An 18,835-nucleotide genomic window follows, 5' to 3' on the forward strand; every position below is an offset into this window, starting at 1 on the left:
TTTTTGTATCTGAAGTTTATTTAAATAAATTTATACTGACATTTAGGATGTTTGTGAATAATACTTTCTGGATGGCAAATCATATAAACTTTTATGTAATACATAATATCTAATCTTTTATTATCATTGTTTTAGTATAAATATATAAGAATAATAATAATAATTACTATACTATGTAAATATATATTTAATATTGTAGATATTAGATATTAAACTTTATATACACATGGTTACATACTTATACATATGTAATTAGTTTGGTTGTTTGTTTACCTGGCACTTGCTAGCTTCTCACTAGGAAGTGTTGTGTTTTCTGGTTATTGAAATTCGCAATTCAAAAAAAAACATGCGTAGGCATATAAATAGTATAGCTATCACATCGCGTCCTGTTTTGCTAGTGCATAAGTTGGAAGTTTTGTGTCTTGTGACTATCGGAGTTTGTTGTTGGGTGGTTCGGCGGACAAGGGTGTATGCAACCTTCAAGAAGTTATGGTAGGAAACCAATTGAAACAAGTAATGAATATTAAACCTTCGCTGAAGATAATTTACGTGTTTATCACTACTTGTACACCTCTTTTTTTTTCTATCACCTACTTTTACAATGACACATAGATCTATGAGATACCCGAAAGGCACTATTGGTGTATAGACTATAGACTAAACTTCTTTATGATGTGTTGATTATATGTTGTTTAAGGTTAATTGTAGGGTGCCTTTCATTGTATCAAACTTCATATATTTCTCGGTAGCTCAATGGTTATGGGTTATGTATGTTTACCACTAGACCAGAGATTCCACTTTGTGTATGTGTTCACTCATAAAATATATGTGGGTTCACTCTCATGTTTCATATAGTCGATCTACATAGAATTCGAAACTTAGTGGGTTCCCGTGAACCCAGTCTCGCCTACGTAGATCCACCCCTGGTTATGGCCTTATCCTAATACTCAGTTCGGGAATGGTATTCTGTTGTTCAATGGAGTGATATTTTTGGAAAAAATGTAAAAATAAAATAGACTTATAGGAGAGTGTATGTTTAGTTTAAAAACATTTATATGAAGTGAGTTAATTTATAGGTTTTTTAGAAAAAAAATGTTTACAAATTTTTAATATTTTGTTAGTGGTTATATAACCGTTGAGTGTTAACCAACGTATATACCACACAAGTTCTGCGGCTTCACTAACCCGAATTCCTTACCCAATTTCGCTATCCAAAGGGTTGGCGGTAACATGCCGACCAACCCGACTAAACCAAAGCCCAGCCCGAGCTCCACTCCGAACACCCTTATACCAATATTACAATTCTTATCAATAGGTTTACAAGTTAGTAAATTCTTAACACGTTTTACCAATAATATGGATGTATAGAAGACCAAATCACATGCTACTGTGGACTACGGTTGGAAACTATTTATTTTTTTTATAAAACATTAAGCAAAAACAAAAAAAATGCCACATAGACAGGTTTGTAAGAGAGGGAACCATTATTAGGATTTATTATATGTTTTAGAGAAATAATAAAAAATATAAAATGAATAGTATCTTATCGTATCATCACCAAATAAAATATTAAACAGTAATACGTGGCATCATACATTTATACATACGTATAAATTGCGTATCCGAAATGTCAAAAGGATTTGTCAAGAGTTGGTTGACATGTTCAAACAATCAAACTGAGATATTATTTTCTGAATAATTTGATATTAATTAAATTACCATTTTTCTTTTTTTTTGTAACCTACCAAAGTTTATTTCGGCTTGACAAAAGAAATAGTAATATTATAACTTATAAGATTCATTATCAATACTGAATTTATTTTTCCATTAGAAAAGGCAGGCACGGTATATGTTATCCACTGTGAATACATGTACGAAAAGTTGTTAATGTTAATCGAGTGTCTGGTTCTCCCGATAGATTGATCAACAATAATACCTACAACTTCTCTCAATTAAACCATGTCGTCTTGAGCATAACTCCGGCCATAACATAATTTTGGCAATTCCGATATCTTCTTACAACTCTACAAGTCATGGAGTTAAAAATTGGTTGTGCTCTACATGTTATGAGTCTATTAACACGTCCAACCCTAATATCATAATTTCATGTAAACAGTGCAATACGGACCTACATGTATCATCTACTAATACACAGTCAATTAATGTACGGATAAAAATAATGTCCCATCCTAATATCTTAATTTCATGTAAACAATGCATTTCACGGACCTACATATATCACTATTAATACACTGTGAATTAATGTTCGGATAAAAATCATGTATGCCATATTTCATTTCTTGTGGCAAATATCACTTGTGTGTTTCAAGGGTCACCTACTGAAATGATTAATGGACACATAACATTCATTATATACATTATATGTAAAGTAAAGTAAATAAATAAATAGATTATTTATAAGTCGGGCTGGCCTGTTAAAGACATGTTAGCCTATCAACCCATATACACCATGAATCTATTTAGTCATTTAGACATGAATTGTTTTCATTATTATTTTAGCAGCGTTTTCATTTCTTATTCAAATTAGATTGGATATTTATTGAGTAATTACCTGTTTGATATCAGTCTAAAGGTGTAACTTATTATTTTTGCCATAGATTTTGATGTAAACATAACTCTTTAATGAATGTAACTCCAACCTCATAGTCGATTATAAAAGCTTGTCGAAAACTCAATCTAAAACTTATTGGGTAATTAGTAATTACCTGTCTGGCATGTTTGTCTTCCATTTTGATGTAAAAACCACTCTCTAATAATAGTGATTATTAAAGAGAATGCCCAAAATATAAAAATTATAAAAAAAATATATTGGGCATATATGCGGGTTCTAGGTTTGTTATCGAGCATATTGTATACCGTATATACGTAAAATAAATCTGGTATATTAAATTTCATATATACTAAAATTAAATTGGGTTGGTAGAAACGAGAAATATAATCGGATATATATTGTATATACTTAGAACAAATAAAAAAAATAAAGAAAATCATGTCAGGTAGACTGGCATGTCAACAAATGTTATGCATTTTTGTAGGCATGGGGTGTGAATACGGGTTAGAGACCGGTGGTTGCAATCATAATACATATGAAGCATAGCCGATAAGATATCGTTGGTGATAATGATGGTTTAACGGTACTAACAACATATGTAACACGAGGCTTAGAGCTCAACCATGGCATTATATGTTTATAGTTTACAGGATTTGTATGTAATGCAATAATCGATGTGGTGTGTAAATAATCGATGCCAAGACAAATGGTTTTTCTAAAGTACTCACATTCAAATTTTCATTAAATTAAAGTAAAATGACAAATTTACCCTTGCAAATGTAAAAAATTAAAAGAAATAAAAAAAGGCTACTGTATCATTGCAGTTAACAGATTTTAAACTGTATATAAACCAAGCTCTAATCTCACTTATCCATAAATGTATAAAAATTATAACATTATACACATCGTATATTTAACTTTATAAATATATTACACTTTTTTTAATATATATTTCATAGAACACTCATCTCCATTTACATTTAAATAAAATAAAAAAAGACAATGTTCATATTTGTTCTTGTAGTTGCATAAACTGTGGTTGTTCGGACACTCGCCAAAGCTTCACAGAATTATCCAAACTACCACTATAAACTACCCATTCTTGATCTCTCCGGCCACCGTCTTCCTCCTCTTCACACCACCCTTGAACCGCCAAACACTTCACCGGTCTAGTATGCCCATATAAAACCGACAAACACGTGTGCATCCCACCTCCTTCCCTTCGCCACACGCAAATACTCTTATCCGCTGACCCACTCAGCAACAAACTCCCGGCCGTAGCTAAACACAGCACTGCCAATTTGTGCCCCCGCAAAACTCCACCATGTGACAGTGTTTGCTTCCCATTTTCCCAAAAGTTAACCAACCCATCTGAGGACCCCGCATACACTGTGACATCTTTGGCACTCACTGCCATAGATGTCACAGCACTGTCCTAGTCCAAAAGTGTGTAAACAAGCACATGTTTACACGCTTTCCCAACCAACTCCCTCCTCCACACTTTCACTGTCCCGTCAACGGACCCAGTGAAAATTAAACTGTCAAACCCCACGACGACGCTGTTAACAGCATCGTCGTGTGCATTAATAGATTCCAAACATTTGGAATCTGACAGCCTCCAAACTTTAACTGTTTTATCCCATGATCCGGAATATAACAACCCTTGTTCTTCGTCTAAACTCATGCTTGCAACCGCGTCGTAATGCTTGATCCATGGCACGTTGCTATGGCGTCTTACTTCAGTGTAGTTATTCGGGTTCATCGAGCTTTTAATATAATCCTTAGTTGTTGGTAAACTACCCACCCTCTTATAAGCTTTTTTCTTATTATTTTTATTAGTATACTTCCAAACCCTAATTTTCCCGTCCTGGTGCCCGGTGAACACCCTGTCACCGAACACTACAATTGCCTTCACCAATCCACTACTCGACTTAAACCCCGAAAATTCAACTAAATTCTTCCACACTCGAATATTCTTCGAATCGGATCCAGTATACAACAAATCTCCAGAGCAAGCTAACGAATAAATATGTCCCTCTTCACGTACCAAAGACACTATGAGTCCCACACTGTGAAAGTTATCGGTACCAGTATCAGTATTATCATCAGCCTGGACCTGGGTCCACGGGGACTTGGTGTAGGGTGATGTCATTTGATTCATAGGTGACATGTAGTAAACCGGAGAAGACGTTGATGACACATCAGGGCTATAGGACGAAGCGTTACTTTGTCGATGATCAAAACTATTTTCGTTGTTGGACACGATTAAAATATTTGGTTCGGAGCCATGGAAGAGGACTGCGAGTTTTTGTCGGCGGAGTTGATTGGATTTGCTGGGATTTTCCCTAGTCATTTTGTTGAGATTGAATGAATAATATGGATGAATGAATCAATGTTGATGTTTGGAACAAAAGAATGAACGTGTGAGAATATTAAAAGTGAATGAGATGTTAAGGTTCATATTTATAACATGTTTGTGTATGTGAAAAGATGTGTGTTGGGTGAAAGTAGTTGTACCATAGGTGGGATTAGCAACACGTGTCCTGCTGTACATGATGTCATTATTTCTCAAAGATTTTTTGTAAATAATTATTAAATTAATAATAGTTGTGGATTCTAAGTATACAAATTGTATATTTTACTTGTATTATACTTTTGTATGTGTAGTATTATATTATTTTATGAAGACACCTGTATAGAATAACAAATATTGTTATTAAAATATTAAACAAGTTATAAGGTTTGTGTGATTTTTTTATTGTTTAGACATTAGATATTATGATATAAACATTATATGGTATTAATTTATGAGTATACTATGATCTATACAACTTTATACTAATTTATGAGTATGATCTATACAATTCTAAATTACTTAATGAGTATGATCTATACAATGTTATATTAATTTATGAGTATGATCCCTACACAGCCAAATACCCGTTAAGTTTCGGATATACCGGCTTCGAATGTTTCGCGTATCCGACGGGCTCAGGTTTTTTTATCCTTATTTATAGTGTGATCAATAAAATATTATAAGGAAGATATTATAAACATACGTATAATTAGACGGGTGCCCGCGTGATGCAGCGGGTGTTTGAATCTGCTAATCACGTACAAATATAAGTGTTTATGGTTCGGTTAAAACCTTGAAAACGTTTAAATCGGTCATTGGTTTGACTTCTTTTTTCTTTTTCTTTTTTACTTCCGGTTTGTTGGTCGCTTTCAAAATTTTCAAAACGTAGTGAATGGTTGGGTTTATATCGGCAACCGGCCATATGAAACCAGAAAAGACTGTAAATTAATCTAATTACAATATGATTCCTTTTGTAATCTTTGTTGTTATTATTTCACGTCCTAGATCTTCCATCAATATTTACCATTTATGTGGCTAAAATTACCATTTTTTATTTATGATCATCTCAATTCTCAAGTATCATATTATGCTGGTTTTTAGTTAAAATTGATAGTACATTTAAATTATTAATTATTTTAAACTAAATTTATTATTAAAGTTTAAACTGTGAAACCAAACTGGAACCATGCCATTAGTAACAATTTGGTTTCAACTTTCAATAGTTGAGTTTGGTTTTGGACGACAACAAATCAGTATTAACGGTTGGACTAACAAGTTTAACTTAAAAACCATCAAAACCGACACTGAACACCCCTACATAACATATTAATTTATTTAAAATGAAAAAAAATTACAACAATATCATATCTAAATTAAAGAGAATAAAATGCTCGTTTTTATGGTGCAATTTGTTTATAAAAATATTAACGTATGAAAAGGTTATAGTCGTTTAAAAATCATGGGTGAGAAGTTAGTTTACATGTTAAATTAAAAACATAATATGGTTAAAGATGAGAGACCAAACTTGTAAGTTGAATGAATTGTGTTTAAAAGACATGTTTACCCTTACTAACACATGTACCTCTGCTTTAAGTATTGTAAATTACTTAAAAATTAGTGTCTTAATTTGCCCTTATTTAGTGTATTATAATATTATACATAGTATAGATTACTAGTTATACACTTATACACCACAGCGCGCTTTTTTATGTCAATTTCCTACTTTTTTTATAATTTAAAACAAAATGATAAGTTTCTATTACATATAATGCATGTTTTGTATAAAATTAAACGTGTTGTTGTGATAACTTTAACTTTATCTTTATTCGTTATAAAAATATAATGACAAACTGACTTATATGAAAGATAATATATATTTAGCAGGTATGCGTCAACTTATGATAATATTTATGTGAAAAAAAGTAAAAGAAAGAAATACGTTCTAACGTATATTTGAAATTATATAAAATATTATATATCAAACGTTACAAAAAAAGGTTAAATTAGATTTCACCTAAAAAATTGTAAACTCTAAACAGATACAGTTTAATTTAACAAAATTTAGTTTAGAAATTGTTAAAAAAACGTTAATGAATTACCCTGTTACGTTATTTAACTTATTTTATTTTAACAACCAAGTTTATGTCTTTTGCGGGTGAACAAACCACCATCACCCCCCCCCCCCTCGCCCGATAAATGGGGCGATAGAGAGGGGGGAGGGGGGAGCGAGTGCTTTTTGCCATCGGAGATCTCTTTAAAAAATATTATTATATTGTGTTGTTTGTGGTATATGTGTGTGTGTATTGAGATACAACATCACCACACCCTTAAAACAAAAATTAAACATTTGATGATTAGTCATCACATGGCACAAAACGTCCTATTTTGTAACTCATCCCACTACAAGTAATCTAAGAAAAAGAGAGGACAGAGGAAATCATCCTTAACCCTAAAACCGTTACATTGTAATCACCTGAAAAATTAAACTCAATTTATCTTTTTTTTTCTTAGTAAATTATTATGAATTATGACGTGTTCGCCTAACCCTTTTTAGAAAGCCGATGAATGGATGATTGACTTTTAACGTTTGAAACGTGGCTTACTTGTTTAGGAAGTTTGGTGTGGATCTTGGATGCATGCTGGATCATGGATGGCCTTTGGGACCTTCTAGAAATATTCAATTTACATCCTTCAAGTTTATTTGGTTTTACACTTTTACATGTGATACTTTTTTTTTGAACGTCAAATTTATAGAAAGGCTAGCGGGGAAACTAGCGAAAACCCCAAGACAGAACCAAAGAAACAAACAAGACTGCCTAAACACCAAACAAACAAGACGGCAAATTTACATGTGATACTTATCAAAGTTAATTATTTTGTATCATTTTTAATCTTTGCATTAAGATGTATCAATAACTTTCTTACTTGGTCAAGCTAGTAATCAAAATAGTGTTTAATAAACACGGATGAAGTTATATTTAACAAAGAGCGTGACAAGACGGTTTCTTGTAACTAAGGGAACTTGTTTGTTTTATGTAGCGGCGTGTTTCACTTTAACCTAATTTGGTAAAGAATAAAGTGGGTGTGGCGGCACAGAGTCGTATACGAGGGCCTTCCATGCATCCCTTGTTGCCAGAGGACAAGTTGTTTTGACTCGCTTATTGATAAAAATCACTGGTGTATTCTAGACATAGACGTGCCAGGGAAATAACCCTATCTCTCATTGAATGGTATGCAAAAGGTGCAGGCATTTCGAGGTGCACACATTTTTTTTGTTTTGTTAAGACCAATCCTAAGGGCGTACGTGAGTAGCAAACCCAAACGCTACAACACAATTAAGTTGATGCTATCTCAAAACATTTGGTATGCCACAACGGACCATGTTATTTTCCAATTTTTCAAAATAAAAAAATTTCTCACTATACATGAATAATAACTGATAACTTGTGACTCGTCTTAGCAAATAAATACTATTACGTTTCATACCCCTTTCAAGGCACCATGTCTTGCATTACATATAAATCATGTAATCTACATATAATGAACACTATACCATAACTACTTGTTACATGTTACATTATGTTACATATGGTGTACAATTAAACCGTCATTATCACCCAAAACATATTAATTATGCTTCATGTGGAACTTGATTACAACCACCGGCCTCTAACCCATGTCCACACCCCCATTCACACAAAAGTACATAACATAAAAGGAAATTTAACCTTATATATAGTCATCAACCGACCAACTATAATTAGAAGGGGTTGGTTTTGAATATTTTTTAATTTACAAGGGCTGGTTTTGTAAAAGAATAAATGTGTTCGTTATTTTTTGTTTGGCTACCTTAACGTTGACTAGAAAGAAACAACAAAGAACAAAATAATAAGGTTAGTGTTATTGTCACTAAGAAATAAGAATGACGTGGCATATTTTTATGTTGGTCCTATATTTTTCTTACAAACCCTATATTCAATCATCTTGAAAATTTAATTGTGTTTTCTTTTTGAACAATTAATAAAGTCCAGTCACCCGCGTACATTCATTGGCAAAATATCATCCTCGTTCATGATCGTAAACAACATTGGTGACTTGACTTGTCACCAATTTCATAGGAAACTTACTGTTCAAAGACGCACTAGCTCGTGCATGGCATTTTTTTTTTCCACGAATAAGATTTGAACCGATGCCCTTCTCTAATAAAGTCACTAGGGTACCGCTAGATAGTAGATCATTGCTTGTTTGGTTATTTGTGTTATTCGTTGGTCTTGTTAAAGCTTGAAAGTTTTATGTTTTCTTCCATTCTCATGATCAAATTATTGTAATTATAAATCAATTTTTTTTTTATATTTGCTTTAACTATTTACCGGTGACAATTTAAAAAAAAACTATATTAAAATATGTACGTTAGATACATCTGTTGGTATAAAGTTTTACAGTCAAGTAGTCAATAAACCTTTGGACCCTGCTCTAGTTCTATATAGCAGCAAGGATCTCTCTCGTCGACCCGAAAAATAAATAAAAAAAATCAGGCACAGGTGAAAATACCTGTTAGCGCAATCGTTCCTGTCCGCATATGTCAAGTTCATGAATTGCTGGTATTTTCTTGGTGCATGAAATAATTAAAACATGACAACATGATATAGACAAGTAATTACATAACACCTTATAGAATAAGATGGTTCATATATGACTTGCGTGTATAAATTATATAAAAGTTTTGACAATTTAACATTATACTCATTAACTCTATTTACTCAACACTTGACACGAATCAATTTATGAGACAACATGTGTTCTAACTTCTACACGTTCATGCATGTACCTTAAACTAGTGAGACAATTTTGGTTTGTCAACAACGGTTAAGGAAAATGACAATGTATTTCCTCAAATGACTAACATATTTCCACAAATTTGTATGTTTTTGACACGTTGAAAATGTTAACCTTTTTGAAATAATATATTTATTTTACTAAGTTTAAGAGTCAACATAGTGATCAAAGTCGTGAGAACTACAAAGTGTACCCATTAAAACTGCGGTAATTTTACGACTAGATATCGAGTTAAAATGAAAATAATTAGAATTTTGATTACGTATATGTCGTAAATGGTTGACTCGTCTAACACATGGTATTTGAGGCCGAATTTGAAGATATAACTTTAAATGTAAAAAAACTTTAAATATAAAAAACACCCCTCATTTATATTACACATTTTACATTCAATTGGAAGTCATGATCGGTGCGATAAGCACCTTTTCATGCCATGTGTCATGTTGTTATTTGACCACAACATGATTTCTTTTTGCTTACTTATATTATGTTAATTTTTATGCAACGAACCTAACTGTATTTTCATGTTAAGTTTTACATAGCAAATCTAACGGATACCATAGAATTTGCATCGACCAGCCGTTGTAACACGTAAGTTTTAACGATGGAATAAGCGTCGTTTTACATACATTATTGTTTTACATCATAAACTATACTAGTGTAATTACTGTTATGGGTGTTTCCTACTTTATTTGTTGGATTTAGTGTCTGTGTCGTAAAGAGGTCAATAGCTACCAACCGAAATTCACTAATTTGCATTGTCCCAACGCGACGGGTTTTGTTACTAGTTTTAATTGTAATCGGATTGTAACTCGTTTAAGATTTTTGCACCTCTATGTCATCCATTTAGATTAATGTGGATTAAGTGATAGAGATAAAGCAAAAGAAGAATATCATATTAATAGACAACTTGATCAAACAGAAACATGATTTAAAATAGTTTAAAACACAATTCTTCAATTGTTTATAAAATGCTATGACGAAAGCACTACACATACTGAGCATCACCTTTATTTAATTAATCTGAATGAATCTTATTTTATTATTGTATTATGATATCTTTTGTCAAGCCGAAGTTAATAACTTAATATATATAGGTTACAAAAAATAATTCAAGAAAAATCTCAGTTTGAGGAAGTCAAACCTCTTATGACAAATCCGTTGACTTTTAAGATATGCCACGTATTACTATTTTATAATGTATTTGGTGATGATACGATTAGATACGGTTTCACTCATCTTATTTATATTAAAAAAAGTTATTATATAAATTTTGCTATTTTATTTAATCTCTTAAATATAGTATTAATTGTTCCCTCTCTTACAGACTTGTCTATGTTGCGTTTTCTATATTTGTTGAATCTTTTTTTTTTCATTTAATGTCATTTTAAAAAATTAAACTATCTTCCAACTACCAATAGCATGTGATATGGCCCTCTATAAATCTATCTTATTGGTGACATGTGGCAACAATTTTTATTATAAACTTATAAATATGAATGATATTGTTTTAAGAAGATATTGGAAGTACTAAGTGGTATAATAATTTCAATTTTTTTTTTATCTAAAATCTAATGGTTTAGTGGTATGGTATTGTCCTTTTAAAAATAAAGGTAGTGAATTTAAATTCTTACAAGCACAAGATTACAGGAATTTAGGTGAAAATAAATTTGTTGTAGATAAAAAGAAGATTTTTTTTTTCTTTTTTCTGAATGCATCCTACAAAATATGACGAGCAAATAAAAAAACGGGTTATTAATTATCTCGGGTTTTGTACGTTCTTTTTCTTTCTCTTCACTAATGCTTGCTTTCTTCGAACAAGTTAAGAATAATTTAAAATACTGATTTGGTAAACGAATGCCGTATCCTTGTGTATGTTATTTATGAATAGAATGTTTATTTTGTTGATAGTGAAAAACAAAAATCCTAGGAAGTAGAGATCCAACCAAATTTGTAGTGTGGGTTCATGGGAGGTTATCTGGTCGGTTTGAATACATGGATATACGATGTTTGATATAATGAAAGACATCCTACAATTGATCTTTAACAACATAGAGTTAACACATGACGTGTTAATGACTCACGTGGCGAGGAAGTTGTGGCTTTAAGGTATACCAAAGATCCATGTATCATACTACCCTATAGTAAAGGTATCATATTCGAATATTGTTTCAACTGGTTTCGTATCTTAACTCTTGAAGGTCATCTCCCCAGTCGGTCTTTGCAAGTCTTGTTAACAAAAGCTATAATTTGTCTGATCTCATCGTTTATCTATGACGAGGTTATGTGAGTTTTTCGGTAAAAAAATCTCATCGTTACCTAATGAATAGTTGATGTTTGATGATATTTTGGAAATTTAGGTTTTGTTAATGAAATTGTTAGCATTGTATGTTATCTAGTAGAAGTGATGATGGTTATCTCAATAATGAATAATCAATGAAGTAATTGTCATCCAACTATCATGTCATTTATTGCCACATAACATTTATCCATCTCATAATGACTACTATCTATATCACCAATATCAAATCAAGAATTTGGATGTTCAACTTCATAATTATTAGCAACTAGCAATTTAATCATTTTTAACCCCAAACAATTTGGTGTTCAAATTTATAATCATTACAAACCAAACTCATGTGTACTAAAGTCTAAAACACAAACAAAGAAATAGATTTTAAAGTCATAAAATTATTCAAAAGTAGTCAAGTTATCTACTTCAACATTGATTTAACATAAAGTTCACAGCACTAAACACATAGATCAAACACCATTATACATATGTTACATATTTAAACAAACAATGTCACATCCGTAACATGATTACACATATAAGGTAAAAGTAGGTCAATCATATCTTAATGCACCCGTAATCGTGACAAAGATCCACAAATTATCCATCCTCTTTTATAGGTATATTGGTTTTTATTAATCTCAACTATTGTCTTTTGGTCACTGTCGGTCACAATTAACGAATTGGTTGTTGATGGTCCCAACTTTGAACGTATTTGTTCCTAACGGTCCGCGACTAACAGAATCCTAACAACGCTAGTTGCAGGTCGTCGGAGAAACGTTTTTGGCCGGAAAACTCACTTTTTTCCCGAAAACTCAACATTTTCGTCCCAAACATCTAAATAACTTTGTATCGGACTTGTAGAAACTTTTTTCTAGTGAAACTCCCAAATATTGAGATCGCCGGAACCCTCGAACTATCGTCGGAATCGGATGATGGTGCTCAGTTGGTGGTGGTGGGTTGGCGGTGAGTCAATTGGTGGTGGTGACGGTGTTCATGTGATGTTTTCTAGCAAAACATTTGACTCATCCGGCCAAAAACATTTTTCCGGCGACCTGTAAATAACGACGTTAGGATTATGTTAGTCACGGAACTTTAGGGACAAATACGTTAAAAGTTGAGACCGACAACAGCCAATTCGTTATTTAAAACCGACAGTGATCAAAAAACAATAGTTTATATTAATAAAAACCAATATACCTTTTATATATGCTAATCTAACCATACAAAAACTTTTCAATATGTTTGTGTTTTAACACAAAATAGTGGTAACTATCATTACTTCACAATTTTAAGCTATCACTGTGTTTTAATTTTTATAGTATACTTTATACGTTTAATTTTATTTGTACCAAAATAACAATTTTACTCTATTTTATGCAAGTCATCTAAGTATATCGCTTATCTTAAAGTGTAATTACTAGAAGCTATCTATTAAATTAAGTCAATTACATCAAACATATACAATGCACCAAAAGGTATTCAATTATTTAATAGTAACAGATAAATAACATAAGCATACTTTTTGACTTACAAGGTATCAAAATAATATTATTTAAAATTGTTGTCTTGTAAGGTAACAATAGTTTAAAAAATGAGCAAGGCGGGAATACTCCCGCCCAAATGAGCCAGTCCGTACGTTTCTGGAAGATCTTTTGTGCTATACCTGCCAAGGTATGGACAAAATAGACAAGATCTGACCAAAGCAGCCCATGAACCAATCACAGGGTGACAGCTCACCGACAACAGTACGAGGAGGAGCACGCTCTAGTACTGTTTGTCACTATTAGCCGCTGCCTACTCACCAACCCTTTTCGCGGCACGCACACAGCCTGCAGTTGGTGGAAAAGGAACAGTACACAGCCGGCCTTGTCACTATCAACCGCTGCCTACTCACCAACCACTGGCATGGCACGTGCGTAGCCCACAGTTGGCAGAACAGGAATATTATACAGCTGGCTGTACCTGCTTGGAAACCTACCTTCGGCTATAAATACTCCAACACCTTGGAAAGGTATTATTATCTGGTATCTTACCTTCACTAGCTATTTCTTTCAATATACACTTATATTCAGAGCAATCTAGTCTGATTCTCACGCCGGAGGGTGGTCACAAGGAGGAACTCCCCCTTCTCAGTGACGAGCTCACGGTGTCTGTTTTGCAGGTCATCTGAAGAACATCCATCTTTGCCGGACCTAACCCTCGTGGGAAACATTACTTAGCCCCCAGATTATCCGTAATCTGCCCGGGGTCACTTAGTGTTTCTTCATTGGCGCCATCCGTGCATAAAAGCTAGAACTAATTTTCTCAGTTTTTTCAAAACCTCTGAAAAGATGGTTAACGTTACTCCGGTCCCAAGGCCAGTGAGTGACCAAGAAACCCCGGTAACCACAACCCCAGCTACTGGGGGGAACACCGGCGGTTACACAAATCTTACGAACACTACCCCGGTTACCCAAGCCGGGGCAAGTGCAGTAAACAATCTTTCACTGGGATTCACCGATGCCCAGTTGGAGAAACAGACAAGGCTCCCCCGCCAAACACTCGATCAAGTTAAGGCGTGGGCGAAACACGTCAGAAGGAATTCCAAGCTGAGTTGGATGAACGCTTGCGTTCACTCCAACAGGCTGACGAATTCGGAAGCACTCGACAACAGCTCAACATGAGCAGTGAGTGCGAGTACTCGGACGATGATCGGGAGGAATCCGACACCGACGCAAACCCTCGCCATAGGGCGAAAGGGAAGCGTAAGGAAACGGACTTCCAACCAAGAAGGAATTTCGGAGAAACCTTCAAACCAAGGAAGGCGGGGGGAAACCCACGTGACTTCTCCAAAACCTTTAGACCAACTGCTGCAAATGCGGGAACATCCAAGTTTGCAAGGGACATTGCGGAAGCAATCGCCCCGAGAAGTGCCAAACAGATGTCCAACATCGGCACTTATGATGGTATATCCGACCCAGATGATCACTTGAACAGATTCATAGCGGGGGCAACCGTCAGCAACTGGACGGAACCCACGTGGTGTTATATGTTCCAGATGACGCTGATTGGAGCGGCCAGAGCGTGGTTTGATCATTTACCGGTCCACCACATCTATGATTGGGCGGACTTTCAACACAAGTTTAGCCAACACTTCAGTCAACAGAGGAAATACACTGAAGAGCAGTGGACGATCCTCAACTGCGTTAGAGAGGAGGATGAATCTTTACTAGACTTCATCACTCGCTTCAACTCCAAAAAGTTGAGTCTGGGCACAATAAGCGAAGATCTTGTTCGCGCCGCTTTCATCCAGGGCGCCGAATACCAAGAGCTTATCCGCACGTTGACGGGTAAGGACGGCATGCCATCCACATGGGATGCCATCATGACGGAGGCCAAGCGCTATGCCGAAACGGAGAAGCAACTGGGAAGGGATCTTCCCCAGAACACACACCTCTACTCGCAGAGGACTAGAGAAAACAACGTTCGGACCGCCCGGCAAAACAAAAAGAGGAAGCTAGGTATTTGGCAGTCAAGGGTAAACTTTGACACCTCATCTAGCTCTCGCCCTCTAGTAGGCGGAAGGGATAACACGCACCCTTCAAGCCGAAAACACAGGTGGACGCCACTCACCAAAAGCGTCACGGAGATATTTGCCACTGAAAAACTCCCATGGCCAAAGGCTCCAATAATCCGGCAGCGACCTAATGCGGATCAGAGCAAATCCTGTGACTTCCACGGGACAAAGGGTCACAACACTGAGGAGTGTACATCCTTGAAGGATATTGTTGAAACATTCGTCAAGGATGGAAGACTTGCACACCTTGTGGCATCAATCAAGAATGGAGGGAGGAATGATAACCGGTACAAAGGCAACGGACGAAATCCCGTTGACATCAGCATCCACATGGTTCATAGTAACATCAGAGGAAGAAAAAGACGAATGACAGAACCATGCGCGTGGAAGGAAGCTGAGGTGCGCTTCCCGCGAGTGCCAGGAGGACCCAGCAAAGAAGGCCCTATCGTCATCAAAAGCCAGCTGGGGCACTACATCACTTCCCGCACTCTTGCTGACAACGGCGCCTCGTCAACGGTTATGTACAGGCAGTTCTTCGACAAGCTAAACGACGAAGACAAGGAACGCCTGGAAACGGTCTACGCCTCAATGGAAGGGTTCGACGGCAGCACAAACACCCGCCTGGAAACACTCCCGCACAGAAGACGTGGACTTTATCGTGATGAAGAAGCCACACCACACATACGACATTCTCTTCGGGGAGACGGGATGGCAAGATTCAAAGCCGTGGTATCTTCAGTCCACGGCATGATGGGATGGCCAACAGCTGAGGGTGTAGCGATGATCACCGGTATTCCCCAGGTATGCATCGCATCTGTCTCATCTAAACCCAAACCAAAGATGGCTAAACCAACCATTACCGAACCAGAAAAATGGGCCCTCAATGGCAAATACCCTGACCAGGCTGTTACCATTGGCCCAACAATCACTGATCCTACGCGCACCTTACTCAAACGCTTACTACAGAAAAACGCTGACATCTTCGCGTGGACACCAGCTGACATGACTGGTGTACCTCGAAGTAAAGCAGAGCATAAGCTCAAGTGCGACCCGGCTTTTACGCCAGTCATACAAAAGCGCAGAGTAATGGGGGCGGAACAAGCTAACGCGTGTAGAACCAAAGTCAGGGAACTCCTTGACGCGGGCATCGTACGCGTTAGTAGATATCAAACATGGGTTGCAAATCCCGTTATGGTACCGAAGGCTAACAATCAATGGCGCATGTGCATAGATTTCAAAGATTTAAACAAAGCATGCCCCAAAGATTGTTACCCGTTACCCGAAATTGACCTCAAAGTGGATTCATTAGCACCGTTTCGCCTTAAATGCTTCCTTGACGCATATAAGGGGTACCATCAAATCCACATGGCCGTAGATGATCAGAACAAAACAGCATTTCGGACGCCCGATGGCACATTTTGTTATCAAATGATGCCATTCGGACTTAAGAATGCATGGTCCACATACCAACGCCTGATGGACAAAGAGTTTCATGCCCAAATTGGGAGAAACTTGGAAGTCTACATGGATGACTTGGTCATCAAAAGCCCTGAGCCAGAAGCGATGTTGAAAGACATCGAAGAAACTTTCAACACGCTCAGAAAGATAAACATGAAGCTCAACCAGAGCAAGTATTCCTTTGGGATGGAAGAAGGGAAGTTCTTAGGAGTCATTGTTACTAAAGATGGCTTCAGAGCGAACCCTGAAAAGGTCGAAGCCATTATCAAAATGGAATCATCAAGCAAGCTCAGACACTGAATGGACGCCTAGTCGCACTTAACCGCTTTTTGTCAAACCATGCGGATAGGTCGTTCCCATTCGTGTCAACATTGAGAAACTGTTTAAAGAAAACGCACTTCCGCTAGACACCAGAAGCGGAAGCAGCTTTTCAGGAAATTCGGTCACGCTTGATCGAACTCCCAACGCTCACAGCACCAGAAGCGGGGGAGGAATTAATCATATACCTTTCCGCCACAGATAAAGCAACCGGGGCAGTCCTGCTAGTAGAACGGAAAGGTATCCAGATGCCTATTTACTATGTTAGCCGTGTCCTAACAGACGTAGAAACCCGGTACTCTACCCTGGAAAAATTAGTCTTAGCACTTGTACAGGCTTCACGCAGGCTAAGACGATATTTCCAATGTCACCCAATTACCATTCTCACCAACTTCAAACTTGCAAACGTTCTAGGCAAACCCGAGTTATCGGGACGTCTAGCCAAATGGGCAATTGAGTTGGGGGAATACGCGATAAAATACAAGCCGAGACCAGCCATAAAAGGCCAGGTCTTGGCCGACTTTATTGCAGAAGTCCCCGCTTCGCGGGAGAAAGAGTGCCAGGAGGAGGCTAAACCCTCCCCAGCACAGGACATCAATGATGTCTGGCGACTCTACACTGATGGAGCAGCCAGCAACGAGGGTTCAGGCGCAGGATTGAAACTAACCAACCCAGCAAGCCAAGAATACGCTTACGCTATTCGACTGGATTTCCTAAGTACGAATAACGAAGCAGAGCATGAAGCATTCTTGGCCGGGCTGAGGATTGCGCGTAAGATGGGAGTGAAAAACTTGGAAGCCCACGTAGATTCCATGTTAGTAGCCAACCAAATAAACGGGACGTACACGGCCGTGAACGACACAATGGCCCTGTACCTCGCACAGGCAAAAACCCTTATGCGCAATTATAACGATTGTAAAGTCATACACGTCAAGCGTAGCGAAAACAAATCTGCGGATGCGTTAAGCAAGCTTGCATCGTTAGCCTTCACCCATTTGGGTAAGGACATCCACATTGAACTCCTTGGAGCACCATCAGTCACGCACAAGGAAATTTGTGTCATCCAAACCGGCACAGAAACGTGGATAACACCGATAATAAATTACCTTGCAGCGGGTATACTACCAGAGTCAAAAACACAGGCAAGAAAAATACGCTGTAAAGCACTGAATTATCAACTCATCGATGACATCCTTTACAGACGTAACTTTCTTGGCCCACTCCTAAGATGCGTGGACAACCAAGATGCTGGCTACCTCCTAAGGGAAGTACACGAGGGCATCTGTGGAGTACACGCAGGTCCACGCGCTGTTGTAGCTAAGCTAAACAACGCGGGATACTTTTGGCCGCGGATGCATACGGATGCGCTGGCATACATCAGAAAGTGTAGGTCTTGCCAGCTCTACGCACCCAACACGCATCGCCCGAAGAATGAACTTGTTC

At 36.7% G+C, this 18,835-nt stretch overlaps 1 pseudogene; it reads right to left on the minus strand.

The window, feature by feature from the left end:
- Positions 1-3,515: 3,515 nt before the first annotated feature.
- Positions 3,516-5,106, minus strand: LOC143551053 (protein JINGUBANG pseudogene; annotated as a pseudogene).
- Between the last annotated feature and the right edge of the window lie 13,729 nt (positions 5,107-18,835).

Source organism: Bidens hawaiensis, unplaced genomic scaffold (genome assembly GCF_021521415.1).
Source record: "Bidens hawaiensis isolate Kalapana, Puna unplaced genomic scaffold, B.hawaiensis_p1.1 tig00016259_1, whole genome shotgun sequence".
NCBI lineage: Eukaryota > Viridiplantae > Streptophyta > Magnoliopsida > Asterales > Asteraceae > Bidens > Bidens hawaiensis.